The sequence below is a fragment of the Phoca vitulina genome, unplaced genomic scaffold (assembly GCF_004348235.1).
Source record: "Phoca vitulina isolate PV1807 unplaced genomic scaffold, GSC_HSeal_1.0 scaffold77, whole genome shotgun sequence".
In the NCBI taxonomy this organism is placed as follows: domain Eukaryota; kingdom Metazoa; phylum Chordata; class Mammalia; order Carnivora; family Phocidae; genus Phoca; species Phoca vitulina.
The window spans coordinates 4972176-4992051 of record NW_022589780.1 but is presented as its reverse complement, the minus strand read 5'-3'; positions in this window follow the sequence as shown (position 1 = coordinate 4992051).

Sequence of the window (19876 nt, the reverse complement as noted above, 5' to 3'; positions counted from 1 at the left end):
ATAGGCTCCTTAAAACCTTTCTTCTCTGTTAAGGACACTTGTAGGACTCTATTAACTACACTGAGAGCAAAGGAACCAAGGTTGGACCTGTCACCAGGGGTCTGGTGAAAAATGTAGGTCCTTTATGCCTTACATATGTATAGTTTTTGGTTGGTTGGTTGCTTGTTTTTATGTGTATATCTTAGAAGATAGAGTAGGGAAGTGGTGACTTTAGAGGAGAGAGGAAACTCAATGTGAAATGTAGTTGTGTAGAAAATGAATGGTCTACAGTGGCTATGACTGAGCACCTCCAGAGGGGCCAAGTTGTAAGAACTGGGGGCCATTTTGCCTGAGCAAAGCCAGAAGCTAGATGGACAGATAACTTGAAATGATCACATCAACTAATGCACCTATTCTGGCTCTTAATGTGCCAAGGAGTCTGCCTTCTTCCACTAATAATAGTAAAACTAGTTTCCTTAACTTTTAGTCACTCCATCTCTATGGAAACTCCTTAGAAAAGCCTGCAGTACTAGAGAAATGCATAGGAACAGCAACTACTAAGCTCTCCACTCAAAACTTTTTTTTTTTTTCCTTGTCTCTAGAACAAGCTACGAGCCTTTCCCCTCTTTGTGGCTTTGCTACTGCCTTCTGGGGGGTCAAGTTTCACCACCCTCTCTCCCTTCTCTCTGCTAATTTCTGCCCATCTGATAGTTTAAACCTCAGCTCAGATACTAGCTCCTCTACAAATCCTCCTCAACTGCCCAGCCTACACTACTTGCTCTTCCAGCACTGTTCGCATATCTTGTGCCTGCCTATTAACCATTCCTGAGTATGGATTCTTCTCTTTAGTGCAATTGTAAGCTGCTCAAGAAGAGATATTGCATTGAGTTCCCCTTCTTTTAATCCCTGTACAGTGCTTATAACCCAAGGATGGCCAGAAAGCCTCCTCTTCTCCTGATGAACTTGGTGCAGGAAGGAGCACCAGGCTTTCCTCTGTCTACTGACTAAAGATGTCTTGCAAGGTTTCAGGTAGCTCATGGGCTTTGAAGACATGTGGGTCAAGAAGTTCACATGTGCATCAGGGCCTGAGATGCAGAAAGAGAATGCAGTGGTGTCAAAAGTTTGAGGATGCTAGTATGATACAATCTGCATCATTTTTCCCTTTGTTGAATGCAGTCTAGCAATGCTGTTACATGGAACCCTCACTTCTCTGGGACCTAAGTATTTCTAGCCCTGTTTGGACAGATGCAGGAATTCTGGCTCAGAGAGGCCAAAGAGGATAAGGACCATAGTTAACAGGCTGGTGGAGGCCAAGGCCATGTCTCAACACTTGAAGTCTGCCTCTGCCTGTTTGAGCCTTCTACTCTGGCCCCTGCCACAGAACCTCCGCACTTATCCGGTTAGATTTTAGAAAAGTCTTATCTTTGACTAAGTGTCAATACATCCAAATATGGAGCCTTTTTGGGCCCTTGGGAAGCCAGCCCAGGTCCAGGCTCTAGGAGACATCCTCAGGGCCAGGCTGGAGGAGACATCCCCTGAATGTTCAGTTGATTTATCTTGGCAGTTTTCCTTTGGAAACTGTTGCAGAGGGATCAAACTGGAGATCAATAATTCCCAATTCCCAACTCAGTACCTGCTCTTGGGTAGATCTACATGGTAGAGCAAACATTTATTAACTCCTTCCCATCTGTTGATTTATGTCTCCCTGTTCTGTGTGCCATCCAAATAAGACACAGCTTTTTTTCCCCCTTTTCCTTTCCTCTTTTTCTGTCTTTTCCTTCCTTTATTTTTTTATGAAGTTACCCTACGTCACACCCAGCGTGGAGCCTAATGCAGGGCTCAAACTCACAACCCTGAGATTGAGACCTGAGCTGAGATCGAGACCTGAGCTGAGATCAAGAGTGGGATGCTTAACCCACTGAGCACAGGAGCCCCTATCATATGGTTGTGAAGTTGGTGGTTGCATATTGGAGAAAGCAGAGTATCAGCATGCTGAACTTGTCCCCTTCCAGGTGACTCCGGCCTGGGCTCATAGAGACTCTTGTTCAACCTCAAAACATGTGCAGGGCATTCCTGGAGACCACTCAGCCACCAAAGTTGCTGTTACCGAATGAGGCATCGGGCTTCTTGGTCAGACCATGGTCCACTCACTACTACAGTATCCATAACCCCCTCTCAGTTTCTTGTGCCACAGCTCCTAAGCCAGTATTGTGGGCACTGGTGCAGAAGAAAAAAGGAGATTAAGGGAAAAGAGAGGTGATCAAGGCAGATCTTGGGGGTTGCAGGAAGAAGAGTGTGTAAGTCTGGGCTCTCTATTGTAGCAAAATGGAGGAGGCGGAGCCAAGGAAAAGCAGCAAAAGGAGGGGGGCTGAGACCGGAACCGCAGAGACTTTGCCAACCCCTTTGGCTCCCAAGCCTGGATAGACAGGGCGGATGTTCAGCTGCAGTTTCCCATTGTCTCTCATATGGGCCGCTCGACTTTCTATAAAGGGCAGCTGCAAGAAGTGCCGCCAGCACTGACTCAGAGCTAGTGGCAGAGCCTGGCTCCGCCCTGCCTGCAGCGCCGGCTGGCTTTAGAAACACGGATTTATCCACTGCGACACAAATTTACTTGGAACGACCCGGACTGCGTGGAAAGAGGAGCCATGCTGGAGTAACACTAGGTGCTGCTGTCCCCAGTTCGGAAGAGACGCTGTCTGTGCTCCCCAAGCTGCACAGCATTTGGAGCCCGCGGAGTTCGCCCGCTAGACTGCCGAGCTCAGTTCTGCACACTTGCCCACTGTGAGACGGTCCAGCAGTTTGGTCTTTTTGCCTTCCTTCTTGCCAGTGTCCCCGCGCTACCTCCCTGCCCACCCCCCACCATCTCAGGTCCTTGTTCCTGGACCCTGAGCAGCACTGGCCCAGCGCTCGGTGGAGACCCTGCCTTCCCTCACTCTCTCTTCCCCAGGCACTCCCTGACTCAGTAGCTTCAGGACTTTGAGGTTCTTTAGAGGTGTCAAGCTGGATGTTCTGATTACAGAATTGCCCCAAGGGGCTTTCCTGAACCCCAGCCTCAACACTGTGAGCTATGGGGACAAGCTGATCTGAGAAGCTCTAAGTGCACAGAACTGCTTTGATGACCTAATCACCTCCATCACCTCCCAGGTTGTGTGGGCTATGAGCAATGCCACATCTGATGTGGGTTGCTCAATTTGGAATAATGTGCTCTCCATGATCCACAAGCTGCATGACCACATCCTGAACATGGGAAATCTGGCTGACTTAGGTCACATGGCTTCAGAGATGGTATTCCAGGAGGAGTGGGTGCAATTCTGGCTAGTAATAGGGTACACTATAACTGATTTGCTGGAATTTGGGCAATTGGGTCTCAAACCATGTGATTATGAAGTACAAAAAAGTGCAAAAGCAGTGCTTGGACAGGAAGGTGGTTAAGTTTTTTTGTGATTTGGGGTCTGAGCCTTCAACCTGGACCGTTTGTGTGGGAAGAGATGGGAAAGGTATGAGAGCTGCAGTGTGAAAATATTTCTTTGGTATTGAGACAATAATCTCAGCAGTTTGGTGAAACAAGGTTTTTACTTGTGTTTCTGGACTTGTAGGAGGGGAAAACTCAGGGCTAAGTTCCTGTGCCTCACTGTGCCCTTTCTATCACAGGTATGTTATCTGTGTAATTCCTTGGTGTTTGAGAAGATGACATGACATCTCAGTCATTTTGCTCTGTACTATTGTGCCTATGTAACTATGATAACTATGGCTGCTATTTCCTTGGACCAACATTGAGTATGTGTTTTCCCAGGCTCTTCAGGTCTTATGAAAGGGTAAGTTCCTCTTCTAGGTAGATGGAAACAGCTAAGAATACAAATGATCTAGTAATATTCTCTGAGTTCCTTGAAACAATCTATGTGAATGTATATGTATAATTTAGGAGGATTGCAAGATGGTAAAATGCAAACCTTCACCAAATCAAATCTTACATAATAAAAATGCCACCATATTTGATATGGTATTATGGGAACAGAGATGTGGCAGTAAGAAAGTGATTTATTTTTAAAAGTGCTCCTCTTCTCCATTGGATAACATTTTTTTTTTTTTTAATTTGCTGTATTGCAGGACCAGCTAAGGGAAGAAAGAGGGAAGGGAAGAATCAGATGAGGGTGTGGCTTCAGGGCTGATGGTGGGTTGAGTCTGGGAGGTGGCTGTGAAGTCTGTGAGTGAGGGCTGAGCAAATGAAGTGGGAAGATAGGGAGAGATTTGAGGAAGAAGGAGTTGGGAGGAGGGCTGGAAGTGATTTTAAAAAGGAAGGAGGTAGGACAGAGGGTAAGAAGCTGGGAGGGGTTACATTGTTAATCATTTGAAAGGGAGCCAGAAAACAAATGAGGTGGGAGAGACAAGGAGGGAAATGAAAGGGGGTGTGACTGGAACCAGATAAAAGGGGCCTTGGAGGGATCTAGGTGATAGGAGATGGGAAGGGGCACAGGTGAGGAGGAAGAGAGGGAGGGAGGAAAGGAGAGAAGAGCAGCCATGGAGGAATCAAGATGGGAGAAGGTTGAGGGAGAAAAAAAAGGGGGCATGCAGAAAGCCAAGTGGGAGGAAGAATGGAGGAATATGGGGATGCTTACCTATCCATATATGATAAAGGAAAAATAAGTCATGCTTTTGGGCATCCACCCCTTTTCTCCATTGAATGCCCTACTCAGAGACAGAAGTTTTTGATGTCAGTCCACTAGATTCCTGTCTTCCCACTGAAATATTTCTCTAAACACTAACTAATGTTGCTCTTTCATAAAATAAAATGACACTCATTTGTCAACTGAACTAGTTGGGCACATTACTCATCCACTTACAAAGTTTTTGCACCTTTACAAAAGAATGTCAGTTGATGAGTGGCTAATAAGTAACCTTAATTTGAATTGTGAAATTGGGCTGGGGTATTTTTTCTTCCAGGTGATGCTCTATCCCCTGAAGTCCCAAATTATTCTGATGTGAGGCAATCATTCTTATTTGGATTGTGACCACCTGTGCTGCTTTGCCACATGCCATTTTCCAAAAGCTTTACCAACTGGAGATTGGGTAAGAGGAACACAGGCTGGCCAGTGTTTGGATTTCAGCAACCCATGACCTTGGAAGCCTCATGGAAAAACTTATGGAACAGGGGCTCCATTTCAAAACATGGGTACAAAAATAAATTTCTCCAAATTGAAATGTATTGAGAGTACCCAAGAACTCTCATGACAAGTGGTCGCTAGGCATAGCACTTTCTGTTTGGGGTCCATGGTTTTCCTATATGTCATGCTCGAGTTCTGGGAAAGATGAAACTTAAAGCTCCCTACTTTATAATTCTAGTCTTCAGGCCCAGTGCAGACACAGAATAAATATGTCTCTTCCTTAAGGCCTGTCATATAATACCTGTCTGTGGGACTCAGGGAAAAGGCAAATAAAGTTTTTTTTTTTTTTTTCTCTTTGACTCTTATAACCTAGAAACGTAACTGAAGAAACTGTCTGCCTCTTCGGTTTCCTGTACACTTCAAAATCCATGTGGAAATATCCTGACCTGAGTACATTTTTGCTCTTCTTTGTCTTGCCATTAATGGTGCTGGTGGTTGTCTATGGTCATGTGGCCTAGAAGCTGTGGATCCATAATGATGTGGGAAACAAAGGCAGAAGAAAAATTATTAAATTTTCTTTCTACCTATAGCCCATTGACAAGTCCTTGAAACAGGCAAAGTGACATTCCTCTAGGGATTCAACTGCCTTAATGTTAATACTTTGCTAAGAGCAAAAGGCAATCCTAGCCTGACCTCTCCCCACCAGTATCCTGTAAGTCTACTTTAACATGTAAAAATTCCTTTGGAAACTTCCTTTATCTCTAAACCCCCCAACATATGCATTGGAAATCATCCCCCAAGCATATGGCCCACTGATATACATCTGAAGGGTCTCATGACTAAGGTTTTACTGGATGGTAATAAATGACTTTTCCCAACAATACCTAGCCCCCTCAAGGTCCTGGAAACCTGGCTTCCAAAATTCCTTAGAGACTTACGCTATCCCTAACCCCCTCCCAATTTGAAAGTATATAATGGGCCACTCCTCATGACCCCATTACAGCTCTTTCTGTCCACGGGTCCTGTCCCCATACTTTAATAAAATCACCTTTTTGCACCAAAGATGTCTCAAGAATTCTTTCTTAGCCTTTGGCTTCGAACCCTAACATTGCCTTTCCTACATCAAATAATGCTGTTGATGACATAAATATCCACACCTACATCTACCAGTGTGGGAAGAAGCAGACCCTGAAGATGCTGATGACAGTGGTGCTTCTCTATACCATCTGCTGGCTTCCCCTCAACCTCTATTTGATGCTATTCAAGGAATCCATGCAAGTTGCAATGGTCTCTACTTTTTCTTCCACTGGCTGGCTCCTGCTACAACCCCTACATCTACTGCTGGCTCAGGGATAGCTTCCAGATTGAAATTCAGAAGGCCATCATGGAAATCCAGAAGATGCTGCTGGATGGAATGGATGGAATCAGCTTCCTGAGAGGGAGCATCACCAACTGAATTCTGCCCCCCACCTCACTGCACTGCTTGGGGGGATCCTAATCCTGGAGTGCCCAAATTCCCATGATTCAAATATTTCAATGAGCTACCCAGTCTCCCTCCCTTCCCAGAGGTGGAAATTTCTTTTCTCTACCCCCCAGTGCCTAGAGTTTAAACTGCCAAGATCACAATAGGTATCCATCTTCAAAATCTCTGAGATAGGGTGGAACCAAAATACTTAGATTTCATTCATTTTTCATGGTGGGGGTGATGAGGGAGCAAAAGGCAAGCTGAGGGCAAAGCACAAGCTGACACCCTGCAGCCACTCCCCTGGACTCCTGGGTGGGATATGTGTGATATTTCTCAGGCACTCCTGGCTGCCTTAAAACTAAGGGAAGGGGAAAACAAATGGTTAACTGACAAAGATCACAGTCCTGCAGGACACAGTCTCTATCAGTTTACAGATGTCTTAGTGATTTACAAGAAAAAAGCACTCTTATCAATAGCCTAACTCAGAAACCCGTAGACTCAATTTCCTGGAGCCCTAACATCAGGGCTTCCATAGTGATGTGGGCAACAAAGCAGAAGGAAATGTAAATAAAACTGAATCTCCTTATAACCTACAGCCCACTGACAAATACTTGAGATAGGTAGGGTATAACATCCCTCCAGGAAACTCCCAACTGTCTTAATGTTAATGCCTTCCTAGAAGGAAAAACAACCTTAACTTGACAACAGCCAGACCTCCAGTATCCTGTGAGTCTTCTTTAGTATATGAAAGTCCTTTGGGAAACCTCTCTTTTGCTTTATCTCCCCCAACTCCAAAGTATACAATCAGCCATTCCTCACAAACCCAGTGGAGTAGCTCTTTCTGCCCATGGTTCCTTTCCCGTGCTTTAATAAAATCATCTTTTTGCACCAAAAAAGTCTCAAGATTTCTTTTTTGGCCATAGGCTCTGGACCCCATCAACACTCCAAAACCACATTAGAGGGAATTGAGGGAAGGGTTGATAACTGAAGGATGATGACCTTGTGAAATACCATATGTATCTTACTTGCTCTCATTTTCTTCTCTGCCTTTTCTCTTGCCCCCCTTTCCTACCCTTTTCTCTCTCCCAGCTGTAAGTAAACTGAAGATATTAGATGTTTCTCCATCACTCAAAGGAAAGTTACACTTTAACTTGGGTCTCTTGAATTCCATCTCTGATTCTGGCCATTGTTGCCTTCTCCATTCTTTGTGTGCCCACCTGGCCATGGCACTTGTCTTCTGATATCATAGACATTGTCTTAGGAGCTGCAAGAGCCCCCAGAGGTTCTTGTATTTTATTTAAATGTAAAAGAGAGCAATACCCCTATTGTGCCCAAAATATTCCCAGAGAAATGCCAGAAGAGTATAAAGTATAGTTCCTGAAATTTTATTGGGTGCTCTGGGAATTTAGAGGACCTTATAAATGCAAGTAAGTTATATCTTATCTCCTTACAGAAGAGTGAGAATGAGAAATCTTACAGGAAATGACAAGGCAGTTAGATGGCTTACCCCATGTCACTTGGGTTAGATTCCTAAGTTTCAAATATAGTAATTTGGTGATAGCTTCCCTTCAAATGTAGTAACAATTCAAGTGTTCAAGTTAACTCAGCAAAATTAAAAAAAAAAAACAAACTTCATGTTTCTTGACCCCTACATTTAATATTATACTTTGTTTTATGTAAATTTGTACTATATAGTTTTGCCTTTCTTTTGCCTGAAGAAGAGAGAGGAAGAGTAATGTGTTCAGTGTTGATTTAATTGTTTACATCTCTCTAGCCTATGAGGATTTCAACTCAGCAGGAGAGAAGAGGAAGAAGTAATTATCTAATCCTCTGCCATTGCCTTTCATCTGGGGACAATGCTATTAAGGTGTTTTGAAGGGTATAGCTGACTGTGTGTGTCAGGATGATGCCAGGATAGGGGATGGAAAATCTTCTTTTCCTCCCACCCTCGTTCCATGTCTCTTTCATTCCCCTCCCCCTCTTCACTTTCTTTCCCCTAATTCTGCCAGTCTGTATTATCCCCTCCTCTTCACTCCTCCTCCCTTCTCCCAATTCTCCTCTTCCCTTTTCTCCTCTCCTTGCTCCACTTTTTGCCCCTCCTCTTCCTTCTCTCACTTCCTCCACTTTTTGCCCCTCCTCTTCCTTCTCTCACTTCCTCATTCCTCCTAGCCTGTCCCTTCTTTAGTGCCACTCATCTATTTTTCCTTTGTTCTTCTTATTTCTCTATTATCTAGTTGTTCATTCTTTACTTCTTTGAACTCTGATGTATAGTTTATTTTTTTTCTTTTTTTTTTAAGATTTTATTTATTTATTTGACAGAGAGAGAGACAGCGAGAGAGGGAACACAAGCAGGGGGAGTGGGAGAGGGAGAAGCAGGCTTCCCGCAGAGCAGGGAACCCAATGCGGGGCTCGATCCCAGGACCCAGGGATCATGACCTGAGCAGAAGGCAGACACTTAACGACTGAGCCACCCAGGCGCCCCTCTGATGTATAGTTTAAACTACTGCTTCCCCATTGCATTCTAGATATTCATCAATTCCCTCCCATAATTGCTCCCCTCCTCTTCTCTTCTCTTCTCTTCTCTTCTCTTCTCTTCTCTTCTCTTCTCTTCTCTTCTCTTCTCTCTCTTCTCCTCTCCTCTCTTCTCCTCTCCTCTCCTCTCCTCTCCTCTCCTCTCCTCTCCTCTCCTCTTCTCTTCAGAATTTGGATTTCTCTTTTACCCTTAGTGAAAGCCTAGGGAATTGGGAAGCAGCTGCCTCTGCCTCTGGGAAGCAGCTGTCTCTGCACTGCTCCATAGGCCTCTGTGTGGAATGTGTGATAGTCAGAATGACTGGTTGTCACTGATTACATTTTTCTTTTTCTCTTCCTCATTCAATTGTAACAATCAAAATGTGACTGTCCATTATGCCCTCCTAGGGGATAGAATGGCTCACTTTAGGATCATAAAGGAAATTGTACAGCTTTAGGCCATAGCTTCTGTGCCTTTTGGGAAGTTATTACCATGCAGTGACCCACAAGAACATAACCCTGTTCATTCTGAAGGAATTATACCCAGTTCAAGCATGTTTCTTCTCTAGCCACTCATTTTTTTTTTCCCAAACTCTTTCTGTTTTATAGCATTTTGGCTATTGCTCATTTTCTTCTCCTACTCTCTTTCCAATAGCCACCCCCAAAGAAGCAAAATAACTTCTAAAAATATAAAACTGTAGAGAGCAAAATTGAGTCTCTCCTGTTAAGCAGGAGCCTGTGTCAAGCAGGGGCCTATGTCATGTGATGACACAAGTAGGTAAAGTACTGCAGCTACAAGATATCGCTAGGACCAGCATCAGCTGGCAAACTAGAACTGATAACAAGCAGAACCAGAGGAGGTCTGCAGGGGCCCAAGACCTATTAAATCAAATCCCTTTAAAAAGGGGAGGATTTTGGCAGCAAACTGTCAGACTCTTCAGACATGATCCCTCTATGTCTGACCACTTAAAAAAGGCAACTGCTGCCCAAGGCTCTGCCCAATTGATCTCTGAACAGAACCAAGATCCTTCACTGCTTGAACATAATAAGCAGTAAGTGCCAAGAGTTGACCCTGACCAGAGGCCTTATCTCAACTGCGTGCCCACAGACTGACTTCACGTTTGATTTGTTAACTTCCTACACCCGTTCTGTTATCTTGTTTGTTGTGTGGTTTGTCTTATGTCCTGCTCTGTGTGCTGTGTAAGAAGCCAAGTTTAATCACATGGTGAAATGTCATTGAGTTTGGAATCTTGAACCTGCTTTATAATTGTAATTTAATTGCTTTATGACTGAATAAAGCTGACATTGTGGAAAGACACAACTCATGCATGTGCCATCATAGCGTGCTCATGACAATAACTAAAAACAACAACAATAACAACAATAGATTCTTATCAACACAAGATATCTGTGGAGATTCTTGGAAGTCCCAGGCTTCAGACTTTTGCTGCTGCCTTTGCTGTCAACTTCATAGCAGCTACACCACCCCATTACCTTTAGCAGTTTTGAAAATGGGTTATCATCATTTGGTTAGAGTTTATATGTGTATCTGCTTCCTCTTCTTTTTCCTCAACCATCTTCTCTTTCTTCTTCTACCTTAATCATTCTCTTCTTAATGAGGATATATTATTTTTTGTTAATTTCTTAAATTTTATTATATTGTGTTAGTCACCATACAATACATCATTAGTTTTTGATGTGGTGATCCATGATCCATTGTTTTTGTATAACACCCAGTGCTCCATGCAGTATGTGCCCTTCTTAATACCCATCACCAGGCTAACCCATCCCCACACCCCCATTCCCACTAAAACCCTGTTTGTTTCTCAGAGTCCACAGTCTCTCATGGTTCATCTCTCCATCCAAATTCTGCCCCCCTCCATTTTTCCCTTCCTTCTCCTAATGTCCTCCATGCTATTCCTTATGTTCCACAAATAAGTGAAACCATGTGATAATTAATGTTCTCTGCTTGACTTATTTCACTTAGCATAATCTCCTCCAGTCCCATCCATGTTGATGTAAAGGTTGGGTATTCATCCTTTCTGATGGCTGAGTAATACTCCATCGTATATATGGACCACATCTTCTTGATCCATTCATCTGTTGAAGGGCATCTCAGGTCTTTCCACAGTTTGGCTATTGCAGACATTGCTGCTATGAACATTGGGGTGCATATGGCCCTTCTTTTCACTTCATCTGTGTCTTTGGGATAAATACCCAGGAGTGCAATTGCTGGGTCATAGGGTAGCCCTATTTTTAAATTTTTGAGGAACCTCCACAGTTTACCAAAGTGGCTGTACCAACTTGCATTCCCACCAACAGTGTAAGAGGGTTCCCCTTTCTCCACAACCTCTCCAACATTTGTTGTTTCTTGCCATGTCCATTTTTGCCATTCTAACTGGTGTAAGGTGGTATCTCAATGTGGTTTTGATTTGAATTTCCCTGATGGCTAATGATGATGAACATTTTTTCATGTGTCTGTTAGCCATTTGTATGTCTTCTTCAGAGAAGTGTCTTTTCACGTCTTCTGCCCATTTTTTTACTTCATTATTTGTTTTTTGGGTGTTGAGTTTGAGAAGTTCTTTATAGATCTTGGATACCAGCCCTTTATCTGTAGTGTCATTTGAAAATATCTTCTCCCAATCTGTGGGTTGCCTCTTTGTTTTGTTGACTGTTTCCTTTGCTGTGCAGAAGCTTTTTATGTTGATGAAGTCCCAAAAGTTCATTTTTGCTTTTGTTTCACTAGCTTTTGGAGATGTATCTTGAAAGAAGTTGCTGTGGGCGATGTCAAAGAGGTTACTGCCTATGTTCTCCTCTAGGATTTTGATGGATTCCTGTCTCACATTGAGGTCTTTCATCCATTTTCAGTTTATCTTTGTGTATGGTGTTAGAGAATGGTCGAGTTTCATTCTTCTGCATGTGGCTTTCCAATTTTCTCAGCACCATTTATTGAAGAGACTGTCTTTTTTTCCATTGCATGTTATTTCCTGCTTTGTCGAAGATTATTTGACCATAGAGTTGAGGGTCCATATCTGGGCTCTCTATTCTGTTCCATTGGTCTGTATGTCTGTTCTTGTGCCAGTACCATGCTGTCTTGGTGATCACTGATTTGTAATATAGCTTGCAATCGGGCAACATGATGCCCCCAGCTTTGTTTTTCTTTTTCAACATTTCCTTGGCAATTCAGGGTCTTTTCTGATTCCATACAAATTTTAGGATTGTTTGTTCCAGCACTTTGAAAAATGTCATTGGAATTTTGATCGGGATGGCATTGAAGGTATAGTTTGCTCTGGGTACCATAGACTTTTTAGCAATGTTTATTCTTCCAATCCATGAGCATGGAATATTTTACCATCTTTTTGTGTCTTCTTTAATTTCTTTCATGAGTGTTCTGTAGTTCCTAGAGTATAGATCATTTACCTGTTTGGTTAGGTTTATTCTGAGCTATCTTATGGTTTTTGGTGCTATTGTAAATGGAATTGTTTCTCTAATTTCTCTTTCTACAGTTGTGTTGTTAGTGTATAAGAAAGCAACTAATTTTTGTGCATTGATTTTGTATCCTGCCCCATTACTGAATTGCTGTATGAGTTCTAGTAATTTGGGGGTGGAGTCTTTTGGGTTTTCCACATAAAGTATCATGTCATCTGCGAAAAGAGAGAGTTTGACTTCTTCTTTGCCAATTTGAATACCTTTTATTTCTTTTTGTTTTCTGATTGCTGTTGCTAGGACTTCTAGTATTATGTTGAACAATAGTGGCGAGAGTGGGCATCCTTGACATGTTCCTGATCTTAAGGGAAAGGCTCTCAGCTTTTCCCCACTGAGGATGATATTCACTGTGGGTTTTTCATCGATGGATCTTATGAACTTGAGGAATGTTCCCTCTATCCCTATACTCTGAAGAGTTTTAATCAGGAAGGGATGTTGTATTTTGTCAAATGATTTTTGTGCATCAATTGAGAGGACCATATGGTTCTTCTCCCTCCTCTTATTAATGTGATCTATCACACTGATTGATTTTGGAATGTTGAACCACCCTTGGATCCCGGGGATAAATCTTGATTGGTCGTGGTGGATGTTCCTTTTAATGTATTGTTGGATCCTATTAGCTAGGATTTTGTTGAGGATTTTGGAATCCATATTCATCAGGGATATGGGTCTGAAATTCTCCTTTTTGATGGGGTCTTTGCCTGGTTTGGGGATTAAGGTAATGATGGCCTCATAGAATGAGTTTGGAAGTTTTCCTTCTGTTTCTATTTTTTGAAACAGCTTCAGTAAAATAGGTATTATTTCTTCTTTGAATGTTTGGTAGAATTCCCCAGGGAATCCATCAGGCCCTGGACTCTTGTTTTTTGGCAGGTTTTTGATCACTGCTTCAATCTCGTTACTGGTTATTGGCCTATTCAGGTTGTCAATTTCTTCCTGTTTCAGTCTTGGCAGCTTAGAGGTTTCCAGGAAGACCTCCATTTCATCCAGATTGCTCAGTTTATTGGCATATAGTTGTTGATAATAATTTCTAAGATTTGTTTCTATTTCCTTGGTGTTAGTAGTGATCTCTCCCTTTTCATTCATAATTTTATTAATTTGGGTCCTTTCTCTTTTCCTTTGGATAAGTCTGGCCAGTGGTTTATCGATCTTATTAATTCTTTCAAAGAACCAACTTCCAGTTACGTTGATCTGATCTACTGTGTTTCTGGTTTCTAATTCATTGATCTCTGCTCTAATTTTAATTATTTCTCTTCTAATGTGTGGCCTATGCATTGTTTGTTGCTTTTTCTCTAGTTCTTTAAGGTGTAGAGTTAGTTGGTGAATGCAAGATTTTTCTATTTTTTTGAGTGAGGCTTGGATGGGTATGTATTTCCCCCTTAGGACCACCTTTGCAGTATCCCATAGGTTTTGGACTGATGTGTTTTCATTCTCATTGATTTCCATGAATTGTTTAAGTTCTTCTTTGATTTCCTGGTTGACCCAAACATTCTTGAGCAGAGTGGTCTTTAGCTTCCAAGTGTTTGAATTTCTGCCAGATTTTTCTTGTGATTGAGTTCCAGTTTTAAAGCATTGTGGTCTGAGAATATGCAGGAAATAATCTAAATCTTTTGGTGTTGGTTGAGACCTGATTTGTGACCTAGTATGTGGTCTATTCTGGAGAAAGTTCCATGTGCACTCGAGAAGAATGAGTATTCTGTTGTTTTAGAGTGGAATGTTCTGTATATATCTATGAGGCCCATCTGGTCCAGGGTGTCATTCAAAGCTCTTGTTTCCTTGTTGATTTTCTGCTTAGATGATCTGTCCATTGCTGAGAGTGGAGTATTGAGTTCTCCTACAATTAATGTATTGTTATCAATATGACTTTTTATTTTGGTGAACAGTTGGCTTATGTAGATGGCTGCTCCCATGTTGGGGGCATAGATATTTACAATTGTTAGATCTTCTTGTTGGATAGACCCTTTAAGAATGATATAGTGTCCTTCTGTGTCTCTAACTACAGACTTTAGTTTAAAATCTAATTTGTCTGATATAAGAATTGCTACCCCAGCTTTCTTTTGAGGTCTGCTGGCATGGAAGATGGATCTCCATCCCTTCACTTTCAGTCTGGATGTATCTTTAGGTTCAAAATGAGTCTCTTGTAGACAGCATATGGATCGGTCCTGTCTTTTTATCCAATCTGCAACCCCTATGCCCTTTTATGGGAGCATTTAGGCCATTCACGTTGAAAGTGATTATTGAAAGATATGAATTAATTGTCATCATGTTGCCTGTGAAGACATTGTTTTTATAGATTGTCCCTGTAAATTTCCGTTGTATATCACTCTTGGGGTCTTTCTCCTTTTATAGAACCCCCCTTAATATTTCTTGCAGGGCCGGCTTAGTGGTCACATATTCTTTCAGTTTCTGCCAGTCTTAGAAGTTCTGCATCTCTCCATCCATTCTAAATGACAGGCCTTGCTGGATAAAGTATTCTTGGCTGCATGTTCTTCTCGTTTAGTACCCTGAATATGTCTTCCCAGGCCTTTCTGGCTTGCCAGGTCTCTGTGGATAGGTCAGACGTTATTCTGATGTTCCTCCCTCTGTACGTAAGGAATCTCTTCCCCCTAACTGCCCTTAAGATGGTTTCCTTGGTTCTAAGATTTGCAATTTTACTATTATAGCTGGGGTGTTGTCCTATTTTCCTTGATCTTGGGAAGGGTCCTCTTTGCCTCAACGACACGAATGTTTGTTTCATTCCCCAGATTAGGGAAGTTCTCAGCTACGATATGCTCAAATACATCTTCTAGTCCTCTCTCTCTCTCCACTCCCTCCGGGATTCCAAGTATTCTGACATTGAAACGCTTCATGTTGTCACTTATTTCTCTGATTCTATTTTCATGGATTCTGAGCTGTTTTTCCCTGGCCTCCTCTTTTCCCTTTTTATCTATTATATTGTCTTCCAGGTAGCTTATTCGTTCTTCTGCCTCACTTACCCTAGCTGTTAGATTATCTAGATTGGATTGGATCTCATTGATAGCATTTTTAAATTCTGCCAATTCAGCTTTCATTTCTGCCCTTAGAGACTCTATGTTGCCACTAATTGATTTCTCCATTCTAGCCATTGTCTTCACAATTGCTAGTCTGAATTCTATCTCCGACATCTTGGTTATATCTGCATCCATTTGTAAATCTGCAGCATAAATCATAATCTCTGAGTCTTTTCTATTTTGGGTGTTCCTCCTCCTAGTTGTTCTGTTGATGAGTGGTTGAGGGAATGTATAGAGTCCAAATTATTGACCAGAACCCAAGCAAGATGCACCTGTTTTCTTGGGACCTTAGGGTTGCTGGCCTCTTGTTTTCCCAGCTTGTCTTCTGGGGGAGGGGCCTGCAGCACTGTTACTCAGGCAACCCTGTTTGGGTGGAGTTGCCCTGCCCCCCTGTGGCGGGGAATGGGCTCAGCAGGAATCAGTTTTTGGGGCTTTTGTTCTCTGGCAGCTTTCCCTGGCGGCTTTCTGCATCTCTTCCACAAGTCAGAGCAGAAGAGACTGTTTCCAACCCTCTGCCTCAGAGCAGAGAGACCGCAATCTGTTCTTCAGTGAGCTCTCCAGGCCACACTGTCTCCGTTTCTGTCCATGCTGCTATAAACTGCAGCATCCTGGGTTGTGCGCCCCTCCGCAGCACCCCCAGTCCTGCCTCCAGGTCGGAGCATATCTCTGCCCTTTGTGCTTCTAAAACTGCCAGCTGCTCCCAGTTTGCCCGCGCGACCCCGCCGCTCCGGTTTCTGCCCCAGGGGCTCCCCTAAAGTCCTTTCCCCACCGCTACCAGTCTGCGAGTCTGTGCCCTGTCCCCAGCACACGAGGCTGTCACTCACCGGCGGTGTAGGATCCCCACGGTCAGGCACCCTCCCGCTGCCGTTTATCCTCCGATATCTGCCCGGGGAATCACGGCTCCCTGCTTCGTACCTCAAAACAAACCGCCTGCGATATTCTGCTTGTAGAGATCCAGATCTTCTTACATCTCAGGCTGGTTTCGTGGGTGCTCAGAGTGGTCTGGTAGATAACCAGCTCAATTCCGGGGACCAGTTGAAATAGGGTCCCTTACTCCTCTGCCATCTTTCCTTCCCCTCTTTATGTTTATTATTGATTGGTTTATATATTTGGGTGCTCCCAAGTAGGAGGCATAAATATATACAATTGTTAGATCTTTATGGATAGTCCCCTTTATTATGATATAATACTCTTCATCTCTTGTTACAGTCTTTATTTTAAAATCTAGTTTGTCTGATATAAGTATGGCTAATCTGGCTTTCTTTTGACATCCATTACCATGATAGATGGTTTTCTATCCCTGCACTTTCAATCTGCACATGTCTTTAGGTCTAAAAGGAGTCTCTTGTAGGCAGCATATAGATGGATCTTGTTTTTTTTTTTTGTTTTTTTTTAATCCATTCTCATTCCCTATGTCTTTTGATTGGAGCATTTGGTTCATTTACATTCAGAGTGATTATTAAAAGATATGAATTTAGTGCCATTGTGTTACCTGTAGTGTTGGTGTCTCTGGTGATGTTTTCTGGTCCTTTCTAGTCTTTATTGCTTTTGGTCTTTTTTTTTTTTTTCTCCACTCAGAGTCCCCCTTAAAATTTCTTGCAGGGCTGGTTTAATGTTCATCAACTCCTTTAGTTTTTGTTTGTCTGGGAAACTTTATCTCTCCTATTCTGAATGACAGCCTTGCTGGATAAAGAATTCATGGCTGCGTATTTTTCCCATCCAGCACGTTGAATATTTCCTTCCACTCCTTTCTGGCCTGCCAGGTTTTGGTGGACAGATCTGCTGTCAACCTGTTCTGTCTTCCTTTGTAGGTTAAGGACTTTTTTCCCTTGCTGCTTTCCGGATTCTTTCTTTGTGTATTTTGTGAATTTGACTATGGCATGTCTTGGTGATGGCTGGCCTTTGTTGAATGTAATGGGAGGTCTCTGTTCTTCTTGGATTTTGATGTCTGTGTCTTTCTCCAGATTAAGGAAGTTTTCAGCTATAATTTGCTCAAATAAACCTTCTGCTCCTTTTTCTCTCTTCATCTTCTGGGACTCCTGTGATATGAATGTTATTCCATTTTAATAAGTTACTTGAGTTCCCTAAGTCTACCTTTGTGATCCATTACTGTTTCCCTCTTCTTTTTTTTTAGATTTTATTTATTTATTTGACAGAGAGAGACACAGCGAGAGAGGGAACACAAGCAGGAGGAGTGGGAGAGGGAGAAGCAGGCTTCCCGCTGAGCAGGGAGCCCAATGCGGGGCTCGATCCCAGGACCCTGAGATCATGACCTGAGCAGAAGGCAGACGCTTAATGACTGAGCCACCCAGGCACCCCATTTCCCTCTTCTTTTCAGCTTCATTATTTTCCATAATTTTATCTTCTATATCATTGATTCATTCCTCTGCCTTATCCATCCTCATTTTTATGGCATCCATTTAGATTTTCATCTGGGTTATGACATTTTTAATTTCAGCCTGACTAGATTTTAGTTCCTTTATCTTTGCAGCAAGGGATTCCCTAGTATCTTCTATGATTTTTTCATGCCCAGCGAGTGCCCTTATAACCATTGTTTTAAATCCTAGTTCAGACATCTTACTTATAACTGTATTGATTAAATCCCTGGTTGTGAGTACTACCTCCTGTTCTTTCTTTTGGGGTGAATTTCTCCATCTCATCATTTTGTCCAGAAAAGAAAACAAGAAAGAAAAAGAAAAAAACAAAATAGAACAACAACAACAACAACAAAACTAGATCCTGGGTGTGTTTTGGTCTGCTTGTGAAAGGAAACTAGTTGTGTGTGTGTGTGTGTGTGTGTGTAGTTTATATATATATATATTATTTTTAATGAAAGTATACAAAAATATATATTGAAATACGGTACAATGAAATAAAATACAATGAAAGTACACAAAAATAAATATATATAAAGTATATACATAAAAATAAAATAATTATAGAACTAAAAAGAGTTGAAAAAATAAGAAAATAAATGAAAAAATAATAATAAAAAATAAAGAATAAAAGTACAAATAAGGTTAGATCTATTTTCCCCTAGAACTGATGTTTTGCAGTCCTCTATGATTAGTAAACTTTGTGTGAGTGAGTTGTTTGTGCTGGTCTTCTGGGGAGGGGCCTGTTGCACTGATTCTCAGGTGGACTTGCCCTAGTGGAAATGCACCTCCAGGGGGCAAGGAGGCAGGGCTTGGTGTAAGCGGTGGCTCCAGACTCCACTAAGTGGCACTTTTTTGTTCCCTGAAGGCTTTCAGCACTGATGGGTGGGATGAATATGGTGGTGCCCTGCTCTCTAGCCCTGGAGTTGAAAATTCATGCCCCCCTAGTCTTCCATGAACTCTTACAGAAAAGCAATCATTCTTATTTCCCTGGTTTCCATCAGAACCCTGTGTTCACCCTACCTATGTCTGAGGTTTTTTTTATCTCAGTCATGCGACTAAGTTTCATAAGTCTAAATTTTAGGGACTCCTATGTCATGGACCCACGCTGTTCCTCCCAGGGATGGTCTCTCCATATTTCTGCTGTTTGCCAGACTCATCCTAGGAAAGTGGTCAAACAACCACACAGCAATTTGCAGTTTATGACAATACAGAGGAGAAACCTGGCACCCAGACTCGCTGTTCTCAGCTGGCTTCCAGGCTCCTATGCCTGGGAACAGGGCAGCACTTAAGCACCACCCGTTCTTCTTGCAACCCAGGGGATCCTCAGACCATGGTGTCCCACCTGGGATTCTGCCCGCTTCACCACCTGAGCACCTTTAAGCCAGGTACATTCCACACTGTAGCAGTCTTCTAAAAGTTCTGGTTTTGTACTCCGCTGCTTATAATACTTTGTGGTAGCCTCTGTAAGCATACTCCTTCTGCGTTGCTGTATCCACAACTACATTGCCCTGGATTCAAGTTTCCGCACCTCCTACCTTCCAAAAGCTGGTCACTTTTCCACTTGCAGACTTGCAGTTTTTGTTCTCTCAGACCTCTGATTGATTTCTCAGGTGTTCAGAAGGATTTGATAACTAGCTATATTTGAGGGATGAGCAAACTTAGGGTTCCCCTAGTCCTCTACCATCTTAACTCCTCCCCAAACGTCTATTGACTAATGAATGGATAAGCAAGATGTGATACACACACACACACACACACACACAATGGGGTATTACTCAGCCATAAAAAAAGAATGAATTCTTGCCATTTGCACATGGACAGAGCTAGAGGGTAAGCAAAATAAGTCAGTCAGAGAAAGAGAAATATCATATGATTTCACTCATATGTGGAATTTAAGAAACAAAACAAATGATCCTAGGGGGAAAAAAGAGA